This window comes from Leptonychotes weddellii, chromosome 1 (assembly GCF_054177405.1).
Source record: "Leptonychotes weddellii isolate Sample4059 chromosome 1, ASM5417740v2, whole genome shotgun sequence".
In the NCBI taxonomy this organism is placed as follows: Eukaryota; Metazoa; Chordata; class Mammalia; order Carnivora; family Phocidae; genus Leptonychotes; species Leptonychotes weddellii.
The window spans coordinates 156,360,874-156,383,503 of NC_138369.1; positions in this window are offsets into that span (position 1 = coordinate 156,360,874).

Genomic DNA, 22,630 nt, shown 5'->3' on the forward strand with positions numbered 1-22,630 from the left:
CAATGAGATCATATGATACATGTCTTTCTCTGTTTGACTTATTTCACTCAACATAATATTATTATTATTTTTTTATTAACATATGTATTATTTGTTTCAGGGGTTGAGGTCTGTGATTCATCAGTCTTACACAATTCACAGCGCTCACCATAGCACATACCCTCCCCAATGTCCATCACCCAGCCACCCCATGCCTCCCACCCCCCACCACTCCAGCAACCCTCAGTTTGTTTCCTCAGATTAAGAGTCTCTTATGGTTTGTCTCCCTCTCTGGTTTCATCTTGTTTCCTTTTTCTCTCCCTTCCCCTATGATCCTCTGTCTTGTTTCTCAAATTCCACATATCAGTGAGATCATATGATATTTGCCTTTCTCTGATTGACTTATTTCACTTAGCATCATACCCTATAGTTCCATCCACATCGTAGCAAATGGCAAGATTTCATTTTTTGATGGCTGCATAATATTCCTGTGTGTGTGTGTGTGTGTGTGTGTGTGTGTGTGTGTACACCACATCTTCCTTATCCATTCATCTGTCGATGGACATCTTGGCTCTTTCCATAGTTTGGCTATTGTGGACATTGCTGCTATAAACATTGGGGCACACGTACCCCTTCAGATCACTACATTTGTATCTTTGGTGTAAATACCCAGTAGTACAATTGCTGGGTCATAGGGTAGCTCTATTTTCAAATTTTTGAGGAACCTCCATACTGTTTTCCAGAGTGACTGCACCAGCTTGCATCTCCACCAACAGTGTGCAGGGTTCCCCTTTCTCAGCATCCTCACGAGCATCAGATGCATTATTTTTGAGAGAAATAGTTGCTCATCAAAAAGCACAAATAGGGGCGCCTGGGTGGCTCAGTCCTTAAGCATCTGCCTTCAGCTCAGGTCATGATCCCAGGTCCCAGGGATCAAGCCCCACAATGGGCTCCCTACTCCACAGGGAGTCTGCTTCTCCCTCTCCCTATGCCCCTCCCCTTGCTTGTGCTCACTCTCTCTCTCAGGTAAATAAATAAAATCTTTTTTTAAAAAAAGCACAAATAAATTTAAAGAATTACCGATGTGATAATAGTTTCAATGTTAGGTACTTGCTATCACAGAGAAAATAAAAAAATTGGTCTCAATCACAAATATTTATTGCTTAATTGCCACATAAAAAGAATAGTGAAGGGGGCCTGGGAGGCTCAGTCAGTTTAGCCTCTGACTCTTGGTTTCAGCTCAGGTCATGACCTTGGGGTTGTGAAATTGAGGCCCTAATTGGGCTCCTGGCTCAATGGGCAGTCTGCTTCCCCTGTCTCTCTCTCCCTCTGCCCCTCCCCTTACTCGCGCTGTCTCTCTCTCTCAAATCAAAATAAATCTTAAAAAAAAAGAATAGTGATAATGCAAGGTACATGCTTTTCATTACCCCAGAATATGTGAGAGGAAATAAATCATAAAAAAATATAATCATCAAGTAAGGCAGTATGTTGGTACTACATAAGCATTATGAGATGAAAGAGTGTATCATAGGCATGATAAAACCTACCCAATGGTTTTCTAATATATGCAAAACAATACGCTGCCTTGCAATGTGTTCTCCTCCTAATACAAAACATCTACATCTGAGCTATGAGAAAAATACACTGCAGTTGTGTCAAGCTACACATATTCGTTTTTTCACATAAGCACTGATTATGAGTCTTCCTGACTAGTGGTTTCAGTCATGATTTGAAATGATTTGATTTAAATTATATCTCTCCTAGAGGAGATTTGTCCAAACACAGAGAGAAAATCTCCTAAAGTCTTCCAGGTTTTAAATCAATCAGTAAATGGAATTTTAACAGAGGTAACCACATAACTTACATTTCCAGGTTCCAACTTATTATTGTAAAGAAAATGCTGAATCCTCAGGATGAGTTCAACCAAAGCTTATCAGAGTTCATTCCCAGGTTGGTCAACCTTTGGGGGAAATTCTTATGTGAATATAGAATGCACTGGAAAACAAAAAAAGACCTGTCCAAGCCTCATGATTCAGTGGTTAAGGTTTGGATTTTAGGATGCGGTAAATTTGTATTAGTGGCATTTAAAAGTCTTGTCCTGACTTCCAGAGATCTGAATAGCTGGGACATAACAAAATTATGGAAAATAAATGTTATATATACATATATATATATAAATAATTTAGTGGTTTCAAGAATAGTTTTGCTGATATGTAGTGTTGAAAAGTTGCTTAAATTAAGACTTCTCAATTTTTCAGGGGTGTTTGTGTACCCCAAAATTCATATGTTAAATCCAAATCCCCAGTGGATGGTATTAGGAGGCGGGGCCTCTGGGACTTGATTAGGTCATGAGAGTGGAGTCCTCATGAATGAGATTAGTGCTTTTATAAAAGAGAACCCAGAGAGCTCCCTTGCTCCTTCCACCATGTGAGGGCACAGCAAGAAGACAGCCATTTATGAGCCAGGAATCCATCTCCCCAGACATGGAATCTGCCAGAGCCTTGATCTCGGACTTCCTAGCCTCTGCACTGTGGGAAATAAATGTTTGCTATTTAAGCCACCGAGGATACATCAAACTGAACAAAACTAGGCTGCATGAAAAGAAGGAGAATGACTGTTTTTCTCCCCATCAGCCTCTGAGTCTCAAAGCAGTTTTTGTGGCATACCTGTTTATGGAAAGTTTCATTCATCCACATAAGGTATCATTGAAGAATGTGCATTTCCAAGCAGTCTTGGGAATTTCTGAAATACAGCAGGCGTACCTACCACAAAGTTACACCGGTAAGTTTAATTTAAAAAAGAAAATATTATATATCACATGACAAGATTGTGACTAAATTATAGATACTGTTAAATTGTAGGCAGTTTAAAGTTGGGTTTTATTCCCTTTTCTGGACCTGTGAGATCTTGGTTGCATATCTAGCAAATCTGCATATCCGATTTCCTACCTGCTCTGACTGTTGGAAACTGCTGAGAATTTCTAACCACATCTGCCTTGGTCAAATCGCCATGTCTTACTGCCACCAGCTGATCTCTTCTTGTTTTTCACACATATTACCAAACCCTCACTTTTATACCAAGGAGAGAAACTTAATTTTGCTGGTAGTTGCTATATTGTCTCTCTTCTTGTTTCTTCACATTTTCAGCTTTTGAAGAGGAACTTCCATAGGGGCTCCTATAACCACTAAACCACTCCCCCCATAGCAAATCCCTTTATTACTGTCTAGCTATATATTATTGGCTCACTTAATTCTGTTATTAGATTAGTTCATTCTGTTGGATCAAACTTAATTCCTTGTTCATTTACTTATCTTTGGAAGTGCTAAATCTCTCTATGATTAAAAAGAAAGAAAAAAATGGGTTATTTGATTTCTAATTTGGAACAGATAAACAGTTCTTCCAAACTGCTGTATGAAATAAAACAAAACACCACCACAGAAACCTCTCTCTATATGCTGTGGCTTATTCCAAAAAGACATGGAAACCAATCCTATTCCTCATCAATTAAAATTTAGTGTTTGAATATGCCATGATTTGTTTTCTAACTTTGATGGATTAACTTGAGAAATGTCAAAAGTAGCTGCCAAGTTTAAGGAGGAAAACAAGATAAGATTTATCCATACCAATAGATCTTTCAACATGTCTGGTTTTTATCACTTGCGTTGCCGAACAATTGTATATTCTGGAATGATCTCAGTGAATAAAGGAATGAAAAGATGCACTCTATCTTTTTTTTGCCAACACTGTTATATATCGGATTATCTGAGCTTTAAAATTTGGCAGGACATGCGTACTGACAACTGTAACTGCAATGTCAGAAACCTGTATTACATAGTCCAGGTGGATTATCATAGAACTGGGAATGTTTGTGCTTCAAAGAACATTAGAGACAATAAAACTGTTCACCTTTTTTTTTTTTAAAGATTTTATTTATTTATTTGACAGAGACGGTGACAGCGAGAGCAGGAACACAAGCAGCGGGAGGGGGAGAGGGAGAAACAGGCTTCCCCCCGAGGAGGGAGCCCGATGTGGGACTCGATCCCAGGACCCTGGGATCATGACCTGAGCCGAAGGCAGACGCTTAACGACTGAGCCACCCAGGCGCCCAACTGTTCACCTTTTAACATTTTTCCTACATTTATTTTAGCCCACCAATCAATTGAAATACATCTCTTATATAGACAATGTTAAGTATAAGACATTTCTTATGTGTCATTTCTTTAAGGTGAACAATTGCTCCCTATCACTCCAAGAGGATGACTGAAATGCCTCAAGTAGGCCATGTATTCTATAGATACAAATGCCAAATGCCTCAGATTCGACTCTTGCTCCCAGAACATCTTATCCTTCTGTAAGAATACAAGATTTTTTAGGAAATAAGGCCCTTTGTCACTTAACTTCAAAATTCATATTAGTGCTAAACATTCAAATTATATTGGAAATTTAAGAAAAAACTCTCAGTTTAGGTTTAAACAGGAGGCCAAAATATCAGCTGTCCGTCCCTCAAACAAGTTAGGTTCCAGCACATTCTGGTCTTGAGTGACTAGAGTAATAGATTACTCACTTGTTCCTCTTTTGACTTTTTTTTGATTCAGTAGATTTTCACTCCACTATTATCACCATCTTTATTTCTTTGCTCCCTCTCATTTAATTAATAAACATGCTTGTTGGGAAGAATACTGATATGTGATAATAGACTTTTTGAGCACAATTAATTAGCATGCACAAGTTAACAAGTTAAGTGTTGCTGGGTTCTACATAATTTTAATGAAAAATACTCTGTAAGGTATTCTACATCAACTTCAGAAGCAACTTTCATGGAATCACAGTCTTTGCTTTACAGAACATTTTGCCTGGTTGAACTAGCTGCTGTAAGTCTAGCGACCTTCACTGCAAGGTACCAAAAGCACATCTGTATTTATTTATTTATTTTTTAATTCTTTTAACTTCCCCATCAGAATACCTTTATTTTTTTATTATGTTCAGTTAGCCAGCATATAGCACATCATTAGTTTTTGATGTAGTGTTCAATGATTCATTAGTTGTGTATAACACCCAGTGCTCCTTAATACCCTGGCTCCAATCATTTTTCCTTCCTCTCTTTATGGTGAAAACTGTACCTCTTACTTTAACCAGGCTGTGATCACAAGTTCCTTTTCAGCAACCTGTCCTCCCTGGATTTCTGCCTTCTCCCAGCCCTTGGATATGCCTCTCTCTGCAAGGATCTTTATTGTGACGGTGGGTTAAGGCATTCCCCTCCTGAGTGTCTCAGGCCCCACAGAAATCGATGGTTTCAACTAATTACTTGGAAAAAGTGTTATTACCAATTTCCACATAGGCCTAAACAGATATTATATCTTGCCTAGTTAGGATCCCTACTATCATTATACTTACTTTTAATATTCAGATACACACATTTGTAAATAAATGGAATATACACATTATAAATTTAAATAAATGTGAATATATTTATTTTATAAATATATGTAAAATTAATAAAATAACTTCAGGGCAATTTCATTTTCACCAAATTAAATATTCTGAAGATCCAGAGACATTAACTATTAGGCTTTGGTTATTTATGCAGTTTTCTTGCTCTGCTGATCATGACTGAATTTTCTAGAAGAAAATAACTGTCTATATACATAAAATATTCATTATTCTTTTAAGAACTAATGTTTATATCATCCTTTGTCTCCCTCCCCATCTCTTTCAGGAAATAATTTTTAGATGAAACTGCACTTGAAGAATGTTTTAGTATTTTGTTTTATGCACTGTTTGTGGGAAAGTCAAAGAAAATTAAGGTCATGCTGTTTCTTCCTTTGCTGCTAACAGAAGTTTTGAGAGTTTCAAGCATACTTATATTCTACTCATTAAACATAAGCAAAAGAAAAAAAACCTTTCATGGATATCAAACATTTCTTTGTCTCTGATATATTTGTTTATGTAAAAAAACTTTTGGCAATCTGGACATATTTAGGGTTTTTTTTTCCTTTCCCTTTAAGTTGTAAAACACATGATAAATATTTGTCATAAATTGTAAGCTTACCTTTCATTCTTGGTTTTGATCCAGCAAGTGTTCTCCATCACAGACTCTTCATCTGGCATATTTCACTGATGACTCTACAGATAAAGCTGAAAGAAGATGATTTAATAATTCCCTTCATGTTCTCGTCTCAGGTTAAGTTGCCTTTACTTTACATTCATTTCAAATCTTTTTCTTTTCTGTATAAGAGCCTCTAAGTTTTCCTTCTTTTTCATATGAAGAAAGGTCCTTTATATGAATAATTATCTCTTTATTTTTATTTTTTAGTGTACTGTTCAATCTCTTTAAGAGATTTTCTTTCTTTTTTAAAACAATTTTAGAGGGGGCTCCAATTAACACCTATTTAACAAACAAACTGTATTAAATGCTTAGTATGTGCTAAGCACTAAGCATTAAAATATGATTGAAACAGATCCCTATGTAAAGAACTCATGGTAAGGATGCCTGGGAGGCTCAGGCAGTTAAGCGTCTGACTTTGGCTCAGGTCATGATTTCAGGGTCCTGGGATTGACCCCCCCATCCCTGCATTGGGTTCCCTGCTCAACAGAGTCTGCTTCTCCCTCTGCCCGTCCTTATCCCCACTCGTGTGCTCGCTCTTTCTCTCTCAAATAAATAAATAAAATCTTTTAAAAATCTAAAAAAAAGAACTCATGATATATCAGCAGTGAAATGCAAAGTAATCATTTCATTCAAGGAAGACCATATGGTGGAGGGGAAAAAAAAAAAAACTTTCAGAATTTCACAGGCCTGGTTAAAAATTGAGGCTCAGTCACTTTAAAGGTGCATGGCATTGGTCAAGTTCCCTATTGTCTCTGAATCATTACAGTAGAATCTTTAAAATTGCTCTCTACAGACAAAAAGAGAGTAAGGATCTTTACTATAGGTAGTGCTTTGTCCATTATCCATAACTCTTAGGTGCATGCTCAGAAGACATTGCCATACAAAAGGAAAACTAGTTTAGAAATCTGGATTTCTAAAGGGGCTTGTGAGAATATAAAATACCTCCAATGAGATGACTATAACAAAAAAGAATAATGTGCACTTCCACTTACAGCCCCAAAGGAGTAGCCCTATTCTTCCAGGGTTATACCTGCTGCAATTAAAAACCCCTAGACAAAACACAACAAACAAGTAGAAGACTCTGAAAGATGGAAACGAGAACACAGATTGTCTAGGGACCTTGGGACTTGAGCAATAACACGGTGGTGGGTCCCTTGGGTTTCCTTATTGTATCCAGAGTGGGAGAGAGGATTCCAATACCGAACCTCCGATAGGCAAAGACAAAAACAAACAAACAAGCAAACGACCTCCAAGCAAGGACTGTTTCCTGAGGGACCTCACAGAACAGAAAACCGATTTTGGAAATACTTACCCTACCAAATACCAACAGAACCTTTTCCCTCATGGTTTCAGTGAGGCTGCACAGGTTGCGGATCGTCCATCCCACACCCTCTTGAACAAACCAGAAGATTAGCGCTGGGTTTGTGCCAGCCAACACTACTGACCCCTGACTGGCCCGGCCAGTGGTGTGGGCTGGAACAAACAGGGAGCTAATCTTCCACCCCCCCATCTGGTGGAAGGAGGTACTGCTCTGATTCTCCTGCCAGCGCGTGTTGGCAAACCAAGTAGGAAGCTGATTTTCCACCCATTCTTTTCTCTTCCCCCATAAAACTAAAATAATAGACCAAAGGCTGAATACTTTTTCACACACAACTTTATACAGCCCGTTACCAGTTTAACTTTTTAAAATCCATTTCATCTGGTTTCACCACTTAAGGCTTAAGTTTTGATACTATGTTCTAGCATTAACAACAGTCGTTATATTTTCTAAAATGATGCTCTATTTCCTTCTAGCAAACACCTTCTTAATTCTTTCTTTTAAAAACAAAACAAAACCGGGGCGCCTGGGTGGCTCAGTCGTTAAGCGTCTGCCTTCGGCTCAGGTCATGATCCCAGGGTCCTGGGATCGAGCCCCGCATCGGACTCCCTGCTCAGCAGGAAGCCTGCTTCTCCCTCTCCCACTGCCCCTGCTTGTGTTCCCTCTCTGTCTGTCTCTCTCTCTGTGTCAAATAAATTTTAAAAAAGAACAAAACAAAACCAAGGAACGTTCCTAACTAAAAGTGCTATGGTAATTTCCAACCAAATACCCTTCCAAAATGCTGATTTTAAATTATTTATAGATTTATAGTAATTTTTGCTTCAGGCTTACTCCATTTTAGAAATGGATGTTTGTTTGTATTTGCTTTTATGTCTATAAATGCTATTAATAACAGAATTAATTTTATAAACATAAGTAATGTATCAGAGCAACACTGGAAATTGAGAAATTAATATTTGGTGCTATCAAGAATAAACAAGCACGGGGGCGCCTGGGTGGCTCAGTCATTAAGCGTCTGCCTTCGGCTAGGGTCGTCATCCTGGGGTCCTGGGATCGAGCCCCACATCAAGCCCCACATCGGGCTCCCTGCTCTGCGGGAAGCCTGCTTCTCCCTCTTCCACTCCCCGCTTGTGTTCCCAGTCTCTCGCTCTCTCTTTCAAATAAATAAATAAAATCTTAAAAAAAAAAAAAAAAGAATAAACAAGCACATATCTATTTTTAGTATTTTTGAGTAACTTCCATGCTGTTTTCCATAGCAGCGACACCATTTTACATTTGCCACTAACAGTGTACAAAAGTTCCCTTTTCTTCACACCTCACCAAGCTTGTTATTTTATTTTATTTTATTTTACTATTTTATTTTAGGATTCCTAACAGGTCTTAGTGGTATCTTATTGTGGTTTTGATTTGCATTTTCCTGATGATTAGTAACTTTGAGCACCTTTTCATATATCTCAGTCTGTTTTTATGCCTGTATTGTTCTGTTTTAAGAATTAAAAATAGAATTACCACATGAGCCAGCAATCCCACTTCTGGATATATGTCTAAAAGAATTGAAATCAGGATCTCAAAGAGGTATCTGCACTCTGTTGTTTATTGCAGTATCATTCACAATAACCAACCTAGAGAAACAACCATCAATGTATGAAAGGACCTCAAAATGTGACATATACATACAAAGGTGTGTTATTCAGTCATAACACAGAATAAAATCCTGTAATATGCAACAATATGGATGAACCTATAGGATCATATGCTAAGTGAAATAAGCCAGTCATAGAGGGACAAATAGTGCATGATTCTGCTTATGAGGTATCTAAAATAATCAAGATCATCAAAACAGTGGAAGTGTGGTTGCCCAGGGCTGGAGGAAGGGGGAACTGAGGAGTTTATGCTTGACACATATGAAGTTACAGTTATGCAAGATGAGTAAATTCTAGAGATTTGCTGTCCAACATTGTGCCTATGGTTAACAATACTATATTTTGCACTTAAAATTTTTTAAGAGGGTAGATCTCATGTTAAGTGTTCTTACCACAATTAGAAATAAATAAGTAAAAAAATTTTTTTAAGATTTTATTTATTCATTTGAGGGGGGGGCAGGAATGGGGGAGGGGCAGAAGGAGAGGGAGATGCAGACTCTCCACTGAGCGGGGAGCCTGATACCGGGGCTCAATCTCAGGCCTCAGGGATCATGACCTGAGCCGAAGGCAGATGCTTAACCGACTGAGCCACCCAGGCACCCCAAGTAAAAATGTTTCTTTTAAAAAGAATGAATAAGTAGAATATACCAGAAAAATGCTTAAATTATAATTCTAGGACTGTGGCGATACCATTTTTTAAATTCGTTATTTAAATCCAATTAGCCCACATGTAGTACATCACTAGTTTCAGATGTAGTGTTTAATAATCTACCAGTTGCGTATAACGCCCAGTGCTTATCACATCACAGGCCCTACCTAATGCCCATCACCCAGTTACCCCGTTCTCCCACCCACCTCCCCTCCAGCAACCCTCAGTTGGCTTCCTAGAGTTCAGCGTCTCTCATTGTTTGTCTGTGGCTACACCATTTGGGCAATATCATTTTTAATTAAACTTAGAAATCTGGAGAAAGGCATTTCTGATAATTTTCATCTCACTTTTTCAGTTTCATGGTGTAGTTAATAAACATCAAGAAATAAGTAGCTATTAAAAATTTCATCTTCCTCATAAGGACTTGTTTTTTTAAAGTATTTTGCTTTTCATTTTTTTAAAAACTATATGATTTTTGTATAAATTGTTTCATCTGTACGTTATGAAATCTCACTGCAGATTGAACGAGATCCTGCTCAGCTTGTAACAATTCTTCATATAAACAAATCACCGTGGAAATCTAAGCATATACATAATTTATAATGTGATTAGTTGTTTGCAAGCTGAGAAGTTTGCAAGTAGCCCAAATTGTATTTCCTTGGCTTCCCTCCGTTGACTTTACTGCATCTCATATCAAAGCACATAGCTTTTTATCTCACCCCTATTTCACAGGGTCAAGAATTGATATTAACCCTTTTCCAAATGAACAACTACCACTAAAAAGTCACATAGCAAAAATATGTCCACAGGATATAAAGAAAGGTAGAGGGTAAAAGGGTAGAAGGGTGGCTTTTTTGAGAAATAACCAAGTGAAAAAAAAATGATATTTTTAGATTCCTAAGTATCTTGAAAGAGAAAAAAAAAAAGAAAGAACAAATGATAGGCTCTTGTCTGGAACTGACACTTGTACCAAAAGGAAAGCGCAATGAAGAAAATGAAAAGCTGCTCAGTGACCTTTCCTTTAATGTACCAAAGATAAGGTTTGCGTATTCTTTCTAATAACGTGGCTGGTAAAATAAGAATTCTTATACTTTACACTCCTCAGTTTCTCCTATTGTATGGAGAATTGCATATTACCCTTAGTGTTTTAAACACAGGATATAAAAAATCACTGCAGCAATAATGGTTTTAGCTACTTAAATTCCATTCACTTACAGATCTTACGACAAAGTGTTTTAATACTAAAGGAAACGGAAGGACTTGGATATATATATATATGTACAAATGTATATATGTATATCTACGTGTGTGTATATATGAGGGGCATTCTCTGAGAAAAATATATGGATCAATTCCAGAGGTCTCAGAGCTTCAAGGATATCGCAGAATGTGGTGAAGAAAGAAGAGGATTCAGAGAGAAAGCATATTCCTTAATTACCCTTCATGCTAGATTTTACCAATGCTCCAAAGAAAAAGGCATAAATGTGATAATAATAATAACTATTGTACAATAAAAACAACTGTAAGCATTCCCTTTATCATAGGTACTATATCCTAAACAATTTATTTCAGTTAATTATTTTAGTAACTCTAGTTTTCGGGTTTCAAATGATGAAATTAAGGCATAGAAAGTTTAAAAACTGTATCTAAGATCGCACGATTCTCAGGTAGCAGCAATGGGCTCCAAACTAAGGCAATCTGGCAATCTGGTCTTTTTAAAAAATATATAATATACTTTTCCACAGTATATTATATTGTGTGTACTTAAATCTAAATATAAAAATATTTTTCTCAGTAAATACTACATAATTAAATCCATAGGATGGATACAGTATTTTCATTTGTTTAAAATATTTATATATATAGGGGCATCTGGGTGGCTCAGTTGGTTAAGCATCTGCCTTCGGCTCAGGTCATGTTCCCAGGGTCCTGGGATTGAGCCCCACGTTGGGCTCTCTGCTTAGCGGGGAGTCTGCTTCTCTCTCTCCCTCTGCCCCTCCCCTGATTTGTGCTCTCTTTCTCTCAAATTAATAAATAAAATCTTTAAAAAATATATTTATATATAAGTTACAAGTAAAATAAGTCTTTAGTTTTCACAGGGACTATTTATCTAGAGTTTGGTCCATAAAGTTAACTGCAGTTAAGATATTCTGGTCCCTGTATAGAACACCAAGCTGATTAAATGGTCCTGCACAAAATAACTGAATGAAATACCCTCCTTCAGCACGATGTCACATGCACAGATTTTCACTCCTTGGAAATTGTATTTGACTCAGTGAAAACTGCTGAATTTTTGGAAAATGTTCCATTTTCATATAGCCCATCTCCATCAGTTTTGCAACAAGATTACCAATAGTAGATTATGTAAACTTGTTAATATCTTTCCTTCTTGCATTCAGAGGAATGCACTCCTCAGTGCTTATTGTTTAAAACATAAAATCAATAATACATTGCTGAAACCCTCTGATATATATTCCCTGTACTGCTTTATTAATGCTACTTTTATTCATCCCATATGCAAAATAAAAGTGATTGCTTATTATACAGTTATTCTTTGTTGCTTATCATACTTCTTAAAAGCTTACTCATGCTGTGCGAATGAATAAAGAATACTGTTTATCACAAATACCATATTAAAATAATTGCTGTTTTTCATAGAAGAAAAAATTAATTATCTAAAATATTTAGATTGCAGTTCTTTCATATTAATTTCTCCCTCTTCAAAAGAAAAATTAAAAGACCATCAAAGGCTTAATGTCCAGGACTCAGAGATTCTGAAGGCTCTCATATTTCATGAACACTATTATATTGATCTTTTCCAAAATGCATTCATATTATATATGACCTGTTTTTCACTATTAACTGTTCGACCTGATAGACTGAAATTATCTATACCACCACATTCCATCTCTTCTCTACACTTAAAAGGCCCAATACTAGTAACGTAAATTTGTAAGACATTTTATACTTCACACAGCTTTTTCACAACCTATTCACGCTTCTAGATAGAGCAGCTATGACTTTCAGGCTCCACAATTGTGTCCTCATTACATCCACAAACCGGCCTCCCTCCATTCTCACTCCAGTTAAATTGGCCTACAGAACCTTCTTTCTATAGAGCTACTAACTTGCCTTTGCATAGGCCATCCCCTGTACCTACTTTCTTTACCTTCATATAAACAAATATCTCCTGTCACTTAAGACCCAGTTCAGATATCTCCTCTTCTAAAAGAATTTGCCGATTTCCTCCATTTGCTTGTGATATATTTCCCTCTTCTGGATTCCTAGAACATATTATCTCTTAGAGCGTGTTTCCTTCTCTCTTATTTAGAATTAATTAGACATATATATTATCTCTCCTTTACATAGTAGGCTTATAGAGGATAGCATTCTCTTCCTTGTTTTTTTTTTTTCTTCCCAAAAAGCATCTAGTATAGTCCACATGGTAGGAATTCCATATATTTTATATGGAAAGAATAACTAAATTTTCAGAAGAAAATGCATAGACAACTTAAGTGGCCTGTGTAAGAACTCGACCTAGAAATTCTGACTCTGAACCTTCTATGTGGGAAAGAGATAATGTTTTGGATGATCCCTAAAAGCCAAATTATCACCAGGTTCTAAAATCAAGCCACTCTACCCTCAAGCATAGTTCAATCATTTGATCTGGAACATGTCTGGATTTCATGATTTATAGCTGTCAATTCATGCTTTGTTTTCCCTTCTTAGTCGTGTTCGCATTTTTTGTCATGTACTTCCTTAGATTTTTGTGGGAAAAAGTTGTTTTCAACATTATCTCACCTTAAAATTCGTACATCAATCTAAAACTCTCCTTGAATGGCTGAATTAAATGTAAGCAAATGAGCGAAAATATAAACAAAAAAACTATTTCTGAAAACTTAATAAGTTACCAGAGATATTTTAATAGAAAATAGAGACATGAAGGTAATTATCCTGACCTTAATAATGATTTTCAATATATTCCATATGAGTTTAGCATGTATTTTTTTAAAGTCATACAGAAATTTCAAATACTATAAAGTCTTTAAGCTATGACAAAACTGTAAAGAAATAATAATATAATTAGAACAAAACCTATTTTGAACTGGGCATCTACTAGGCCTTTGTGCTTGAGTTGAAAGTCCATATTTTCTGTTTTATATAATTATTACAGCATGCATTAGCTGCACCCTTTTACAAGCCTGCCTTTTTTCTAGGAAGCTTCTGGTGCTTTTAAATCATTCTTTTCAAGGAACTCATGCAATTGCCACACTTTGTAGGCAACAATTGTAATTCCAAAATGTGTCAAAATCTGCCACGGATCTGCTTTATTATTTAGTTTAACTTGAAAATAAAAGATATTTTATCTCTATCCAAAGGCATTTTTGTAGAAGAAATTACATACAAACACAGAACACAAAAGAAACCCAACACGAAAAGAAAATTGACATTTTGATTTGTGGACTCTCCAGTAGGTCTATCATTCATCCAGAAAAATATCACTATTGTCACTCTGCTCAGGCAGGGAGACTAATTGGTGCAGCTGTGGCAGAACACAATCTTTCTGCGGGGAAAGCCGCCTTGCAAAGAAATGGAACATGCTAAAGGACTTGCAGGTGTTACGAATTGAGTCTCAAAGATGAGACTGTGTCTGATTAAAAAGAGCCAAAGATGTATAGACGTGTCTTTCTAAACACTGAGTTACTAATATGCCTTTTTGTCTGGATGACAGTTCATTCGTTGAGCAAATGTTTTTGAATTTGTGCTCTGTACAAAGCAGTGTGCTAGTTACTTCCTTTAGCTTAAAAAGCAAACAAAATTTGACATGATGGAAAAGATGGTGGAGAATCAACTTGGAAATGAACTCGCTCTCGAGGTCATGCAATGTCTTGTTTTGGTTTTCTTTTTCATCATATGGCTCCATCTAAGTCGTTCTAGAATCCATAAAGGTGATAATCATTGCTACCATTTACCAAAGTGCAGGAAGGTGAAATCATTGGCCCAAGGTCATATGCAGGTTTCTCGATCCTAAGTTCAGGGGAACATTGACTTTACCCTAACCTGTGAACCAGTCAGATAAGAGTTCATAACTACAGGGTCCCCTTACAGCACTTTGGGGCTTTGATGAGAATTATTATGTATGCTTTCAGGATAATGGGATCTTGTTCACCAGCCTGGAGGCCAGGTGAGGGAAGGAGGAGTAAGATCAGTCCTTCACTGCAATGCAAGAAGTTGGGAATTGTCCTGGAAGCAAGAAAAGTCTTAGAACTCACACTTCCCACCTTACAAGACTGATTTATCCACTATTCCTCCTGGTGTTTGAAGGGAAAACACTCGATATAAAATGAGAAGGCTTATATTTGGGCAATCTTGAAATGCTTTTTTTAACCTCTGTAAGTTTCAGTTTTTATCAGCATCTTCGTGCTACCTTTATCAATACATTTATTCCACTATATTTATTTTCTATCTTAGGTGGGTGTTCTTAAAGACAGGAAGTATGTTTTATTTATCTGTGTAAACCTAAAGCCTACACCAGGACATATCAAACATTAAATGATAAATAACCGTCAAATCAAAGAATAGCACAAGGATAAAATATTGTCCTTATCTACCTCATGGAATTACTATAAATATTAAATAGAAATATTGTGAAAACACTGTAAAATTTTAAAAAGCTATGTAATATAAAGGAGCATAACACATGCTTATAAAATCATTATTCTAAGTGTTATTTGTTTGCTCCCTTCATTCTTATAAAAAAACCGATAAGGCAGGTATTATTGGTATCCCCCTTTTCATGGATGTGAAAACTGAGCCACAGAGAGATGAACAACAATGCCCAATGCAACTTAACCAGTACTTGCCGGAGTGAGCATGTGAGCCCATGTAGTCCAAAACCAAAATCTATGCTCTTAACCAATGCCTATTACTGTAATCAGGTTGATTTATATATTGCTTATCAATAGATTTCTATGTTTCTCAATGGAGATATCAAATGACTAAAAAAGAGTGTAGTAGATGAAGGCTATGTCGAGATGCAGAAAGACCACTGAGGGGAACCTGGGTGGCCCAGTTGGTTAAGCCACTGCCTCTTGGTTTTGGCTCAGGTCATGATCTCATGATTCATGAGATTAAGCCTGGTGTAGGGCTCTGTGCTCAGTGGGGAGTCTGCTTGAGTTTCTCTCTCCCTCTCCCTCCGCCCCTCCCCCCACATGGTAATACACAGATTAAATATGTAAAGGAAATTATATGTTAGAAGATGATATGGGCTATGGAGAAAAATATAAAGCAGGCAAAGTTGCATAGGGTGTCCCAGAGGAGAGGGAATATTAATTTTAATAAGGCAGTAAGAACAGACCACATTAAAAAGGGGACATTTCAAAGAAAGAGATAAGAAAGAGAAACCATGTGAATATCCTAAAGAACAGCATTTTGGTCAGAGAGTAGAACAGGTGTAAGAGGCCTGGGGTGGGCTCTTGGCTTGTTTGAGGGACAGTAAGAAAGTCACTGTGGTTGGAGTGGACTGAGGGAAGGGGACAAAAATAAGACTGAAGTCAGAGAATTCTGGAAGGGGGTGGGGTTAACAAAGGAATGACACTCTCTAGAGCCCATTGCAAGCGTTTTGAGTTTTATCCTAAGTGAAGTAGGACACCACCGAAGTATTTTGAGAGAAGAGCAGAGCCATGAGCTGCTAGCTTGTGCTGGTATGTTAGGCAGAAATGGTACAGAGGGAAGGGTGATAACAAAAAGTCAGTTTGGAAGCTTTTGCTGAGCGATAATGATGTTTTTGGCCAGAGTTTGTGGTAATGGGGGAGTTGGGGACAACCACTTGGGTCATGCTGACATTTGACCCCCTTCATTGGTCCCAAAGCAATGAGAAAATGTGGAGGCAGATTTTGAGAAGGGTAAGAGGCACCTTGCATCACCTCAGTTGCTTTCTTTACACAGTGCACAGGCAAGAGATGTGGTTATCCTCTAGCGAAGGGAATAGGTCACTTTTGCTGTTCAGAGAGTTCAGAGAAATTTGGAGCTTCTGGCTTCCCAAGCACATCAAACCAGATGTTCCCAACCTGGCTCTCAGTGCCACTCTCTTTCTCTAGCATTATGTTCCTGAATGTAACATGGAAGACTTGCTAAGATTATAAATTCAGCTGACTTCAAAACTCTGTTATTCTCAAAGTTTGACCTGGGCCTCATTTTTAGCACAGCCTCCTGGCTGGCTGCAGATCAGGGTTCTTTATATACTGCCAATCAAGGCCTGAGTTGTTAGCTGGCTGATTTGGTCCTATTAGGTCCTTCCTTCCATGAATCAAAGGCACTTGAGAACAACCAATCACTTCCGCAGTCCATATCATTACCACTGCTATTGCAAAAGTAGCATTTAGTATTATTTAGGAGCAATGATAATTATAAAGATCGGGGTGATAGCAGGAGACGCTAAATGGAAAGTGAGGAAGTAAAGCAGAGAAAGAGTTATCGTCAAGCAAGTTATCCCTACAGTTAACTAGAGTTTAGTCCCTCTAGGAACCTCTAGAAGCTAATGTAGAACTCATCCCTCAGAGTTAACCCAGCAGGAGAACAACAAGCTGAGGTATTTATACATACACTCTCAACAGTCACTGGTGCCAGGCTGCTCCCTGAGGCATTAATTCTCCAGCACTTATTTCTTGATATGCCTGTAGTACAATAAAATCCAACCACTGAGCAAGGCCTGGGGCAATGAGTTACAGATGCTAGCAGCTGGAAGTCAGTCTGGTATACACTACGACTGAGAGGCCCAAGGTGTATGGTCAGGGCACTGACATCTCGCATGTCATTCTCCTTTTGATGAACATCAGCTACCTTCTAGGTTTTGGCTCTTCTGACGAATGTTGCTGGGCACATTTTTGTACATGCCTTTTGGTGAACCCATGTATGTGTTTATATTGGGGGTATATCTAGAACAGGAATTACTGGTCGTGGAGTACACATAGGCTCAGCCTATTAGATACCGTCAAATGGTTCTCTAACAAGTGTTACACCAGTTCACACTCTCAGGACAGTTTAGGAGAATTGCAGTTGTTCTGTGTTGTTGGTAACAATGGTAACAATGGTAACTCTATCGAAGTGAAAGGCAAGAGAGAGTCTGCCTACTTCAGAGAAAACAAGTCCTAGGGGACACAAAGTGTTGTACTAATAGTTTGTTTTCTCATTTTAGCCATTTTGTGGCGTGTGTTATTGCACCTGTATGGTTCTAATCTGCTTTTTCTTGATTATTAATGAAATTGTGTATCTTTTCAGGGCGCCTGGGTGGCTCAGTCGTTAAGCGTCTGCCTTCGGCTCGGGTCGTGATCCCGGGGTCCTGGGATCGAGCCCCACAAACCGGGCTCCCTGCTTGGCGGGAAGCCTGCTTCTCCCTCTCCCAACCCCCTGCTTGTGTTCCCTCTCTCGCTGTGTCTCTCTGTGTCAGATAAATAAAAATCTTAAAAAAAAAAATAAATAAATTGTGTATCTTTTCACATATGAAAATGGCATACCCTCTGTTGTAAAGTCCTATTCAAATATGTATCTTTAATTAAACAACATTGTACTATAATTTTGATTTAGTTTCTTCTTTTTTTCCTTCATTGTATTTTTGATATTCTTGAACTCTATCAATGTTCTACATATAGGCATAATTTATTCATTTTTTCCATTCAATATTATGCTTATACCACAGAGTAGGCATCCCTTCCCATAGAAATGGGCCCAAATTTAGTTTCCTTTTTTTTTTTCCTCTCTCTCGTTCATGAAAATGCTATGAAAACCACCCTCATTCATGGTTTCTTTTGACCAGTATGAGGATTCCTTTGGGTTACATCCCAAGAATAGGAATGCCTGTATTGTGAGCTAAATGCCAACAAATGTTCAAAATATATTGCAAAATTGAGAGTAACAATTTCATATTCCCCATTAAGTACCTAAGTGTTCATCTTGTCCAGTATCCTGGCCAGACCTTGCTATTTTTCAATTTTCTTATTGTTGCTTCAATTTTCTATTGTTTGCTTTTAATTTTCTCATTGCTTTTTTTCTGATTACTGGTAAACTTTAGCATCTCTCCCTATATGTATTAATAGAGTTGTCTCATAGCAGGGATAATGTACATACAAGTATGAAACACGTTTATTGGAGTAGTTCTTATGTAGAAGTTAATTATATGCAATCTCCTGAGTCCTCACTACCCCGCTGGCCTAACACAGCTGGGCATAATGTAGCTGGCACATTGTAGTTTGAACTCCAAGAAATGTATTCCATTAACCTTCTTCTTCATATGTTTACTGGGAAATTGGGAAGAGACAGAAAGCCTTTGATTAATTACATAATGCTGGGAATCAGAAGACCTTGACCTTCCCATTCTTGGAGGTGTCCTTACTGATGAAAGGGATAGCTTGACTTCCTAAGTTATCTACAGGAATTTGATTCCCAGTGCCGGTATCAGATGGAGACCTTGCGGATCCCTGTACTGAGCTAGTTGATTACTAGGCTACCTGAATGGGATGCTGCCTGGATCATCCATCCATCCATACATCCATCTATCCATCTAGCCAACTAGTGGCTCTGCATCTTCTCAGTCACCTACTGGTCCCTAGCAGGAGAACTGATTAAACAAAAATTTTCTTACTGGGAAATTCATTGAACCTCCAGTGAAGCTTCTAGCTTCTCTTAAAAATCGTGGAGATGATATTCTATAATTATAGAGACAAAAAAATTAGTAAAATTCTCATTAAAAGGACTTGCAGAGATTATCTAAACCACTTGGCTATGAAGCCCAAGCTGGGAAAACAAAGAAAAACTCCTAGGATCAAATTAAGAATGGCTTAGTGTTACTTCTTTTTTAAAATTTTCTTTAAATGACAGCCCATATATCCTTTCTTAGTCTAGGACAGCTGCTGACAGTGCAAGAAAACTGTGTAGATATTGTCATATGTTCCTCCTCACCCCTGTTCTTGAGTCATCATGGATCATATGGCTCCTTCCAGAGAGCAAATAATATTATATCGAAGTGAAAGGCAAGAGAGAGTCTGCCTACTTCAGAGAAAACAAGTCCTAGGGGACACAAAGTGTTGTACTAATAGTTTGTTTGTCTTGAGATGAAATCATGTATTCAACTAGTATTGATTATCTCCTGCTGTGGGCATATTGCTTTTCTGCTGTTTAAGATGGTGGTAAGGTTTAGTTGCATTAAGGAAGTAGAGAAAATTGCAACCATGACTTTTGCAGTAAGCTCTGCTGTGTGGAGTAGTTTCAGTTTTTCAGGAGCCGAGATATTAGGAGAAGCATATCATTCTTCTAATGAGGAAAGGCTGATCTAATTTGTGTGATTGATGAACCATCAATGTGAAAGACCAAGGCAAACAGGTTAAAGAGGCTGTGACAGCCCTCAGGAAATAGTGATTGTCTGGGAATCACTAGGAATTGTGGAGGAAAGGGAATGGGATCTGACATGGTCCCCCATATTTTGGTTAGGATTTAGGGACCACTTGCAACATCACTATGAGCCACAGACACAGACAGTCATAGGTGACTGTTGAGGGTGGTCAGATTTGTAACAGGAAAGGAGAAAGATCATTTATCCACCTCTGACCACCCTTCCCCAACATCCCAAGGTCAGATGTATTCATGCATTAATCATTTTTTGGGAAACACCTAGAATTCTTGTCCTTCCTCTGCAGCCATAAACGCTACAGAAAACTGATAGCATTCTGCCTACAGTGATGAGCTGTGAAGAAAAATGAGGACCACAGTGGGAAGAGGATATATAGGGAAACCATGAAAATTATCACAGTGTCTGTCACCTACAAAGAGATGGAATCACAGATATCCCAGGGGATGAAATGATGCTATCCTGGGAGCAAGGGCATCCAAAAATCACTTATAGCGTGTTCATCCAATCATCTTCAATCCATGCAATGCAAATCCCCATCTATTCAGGGAGGGTCAAGGTGCATTTGAATAAAGGGGAAGGGAGAATGAGTGTTGAGATACAAAATCATTAAATTTCTTTCAAGTCAGGCAAAAATGTGGTATTCTGTAGCATTAAAAGGAAAAGAAAGGAGGGAAAAAAGGGAATCTCTTCATAGACTGAAATGGAATGATCTCCAAGATGTGCTAAGTTGAAAGAGCAAGATGCAAAAGTATGTTCTACTTATGTTAAATATATAAAAATATATGAAACTCCTCATAATGTTGTATAGAAATACAAAGATACTTTTTTATCAGATGGACTTTCTTTCTTCATTCCCATTTCTGACAGCTAGGGGCCTAGGAGCTTCACACAGGTAGAAAATCCTTGTAGTGTATGGCAGTGTTCAATTGTTTAATTCAATCACTCATGGGCAGCTGAAGTCATTGCAGGAGAAGCTGTTGTAAGTAGTCTTTGAGAGGGTCATCTTTTGCTCAATGGTGTTTCCTGCCCACACTTGATAGTGGCAACAACCACTAAATGCCATGCTTGGAGACCTAAGGCAGCAACGGGTATAAATAGGATCCCACTGATAAATTATATTATGTGGGGAAATTTCAGTGCCTGGCAAATATTGTGAATCAGATGTTTTCTAATATGTGTTCTATCTGGTCCAGCGAGATATTTAAATGGAACAGCTCCATATTTTACAAATGTGTGTATGGTAATCAGGTCCAATTTTTGTCCCCCTTATGAGGTCAAGTGCATCTTCCAACTACAAGTTGGTCCAGATGCATACGATGTTTGCCTGGTTTGCTTTAAGGCATGCCTCTTTTAAAAAGCAAATTAGAAAAGGTCCAGAGAGTGGGATTTAGCAGACCTTGCTTTCCAGTTGGATGGATAGCTTTGTCAATGAGAGAAACATCCTGACCTCAGAAGTCAAGCAACCTGTGGAGCTTGAGTATCAGAGACTTTATCAGTGGGAGAACATGCAGTCCTTTCTGTGATCTAGCTCATTGCTAGGTTATGTGTAAGAGCTATGGTGATTCTAGTTGATAAATAAGTCTGTCTCTCCTCAGTTATTAAGGTGCCCTCTTCTCTAAGTTCTTATTTATATCCTCTGCTCATTTTCTTCTTGGTTTTCCTGTTGATGAGTAGTGAACCAATTGTAGAACTGATTGTCTCAGTTCAAATCCTAGATCTGCCAGTTAACAAACAGTGGGATTTGGGGCAAGTTACTTAAATTCTTTGTGTATTAATTTCTCTTAATTTAAAAGAGACCAAATAATATCTTCTACCTCATAAATATGTTACGATTAAATAAATTAATATTTTAAGCAATTTCAAAGATTCTGGGAGAAAGAAAATTAATATTTTTAAGCATTTCCAAAGATTACAGAACAAAGTAAAGCATATTGATTTATTAAGTGAATGAAGTAAGCTTTCTTGTCTATTTCTTACTGGTCTGTAGAAATGTATTCTACATACCAGTTATTAATCCTTTATAGATTGTAGAATGGCCTACATCTTCCATTCTGTTACCTATTTGTTAACACCCTTTTTTTTTAATTTTATTATGTTATGTTAATCACCATACATTACATCATTAGTTTTTGATGCAGTGTTCCATGATTCATTGTTTGCGTATAACACCCAGTGCTCCATTCAATACATGCCCTCTTTAATACCCATCACCAGGCTAACCCATCCCCCCAACCCCCTCTCCTCAAGAACCCTCAGTTTGTTTCTCAGAGTCCATAGTCTCTCATGGTTTGTCTCCCCCTCCGATTTCCCTCCCTTCATTTTTCCCTTCCTACTATTGTCTTCTTTTTTTTTTTTTTAACATATAATGTATTATTTGCTTCAGAGGTATAGGTCTGTGATTCAACAGTCCTACACAATTCACAGCACTCACCATAGCACATACCTTCCCCAATGTCTATCACCCAGCCACACCATCCTTCCCACCCCCCACCACTCCAGCAACCCTCAGTTTGTTTCCTGAGATTAAGAA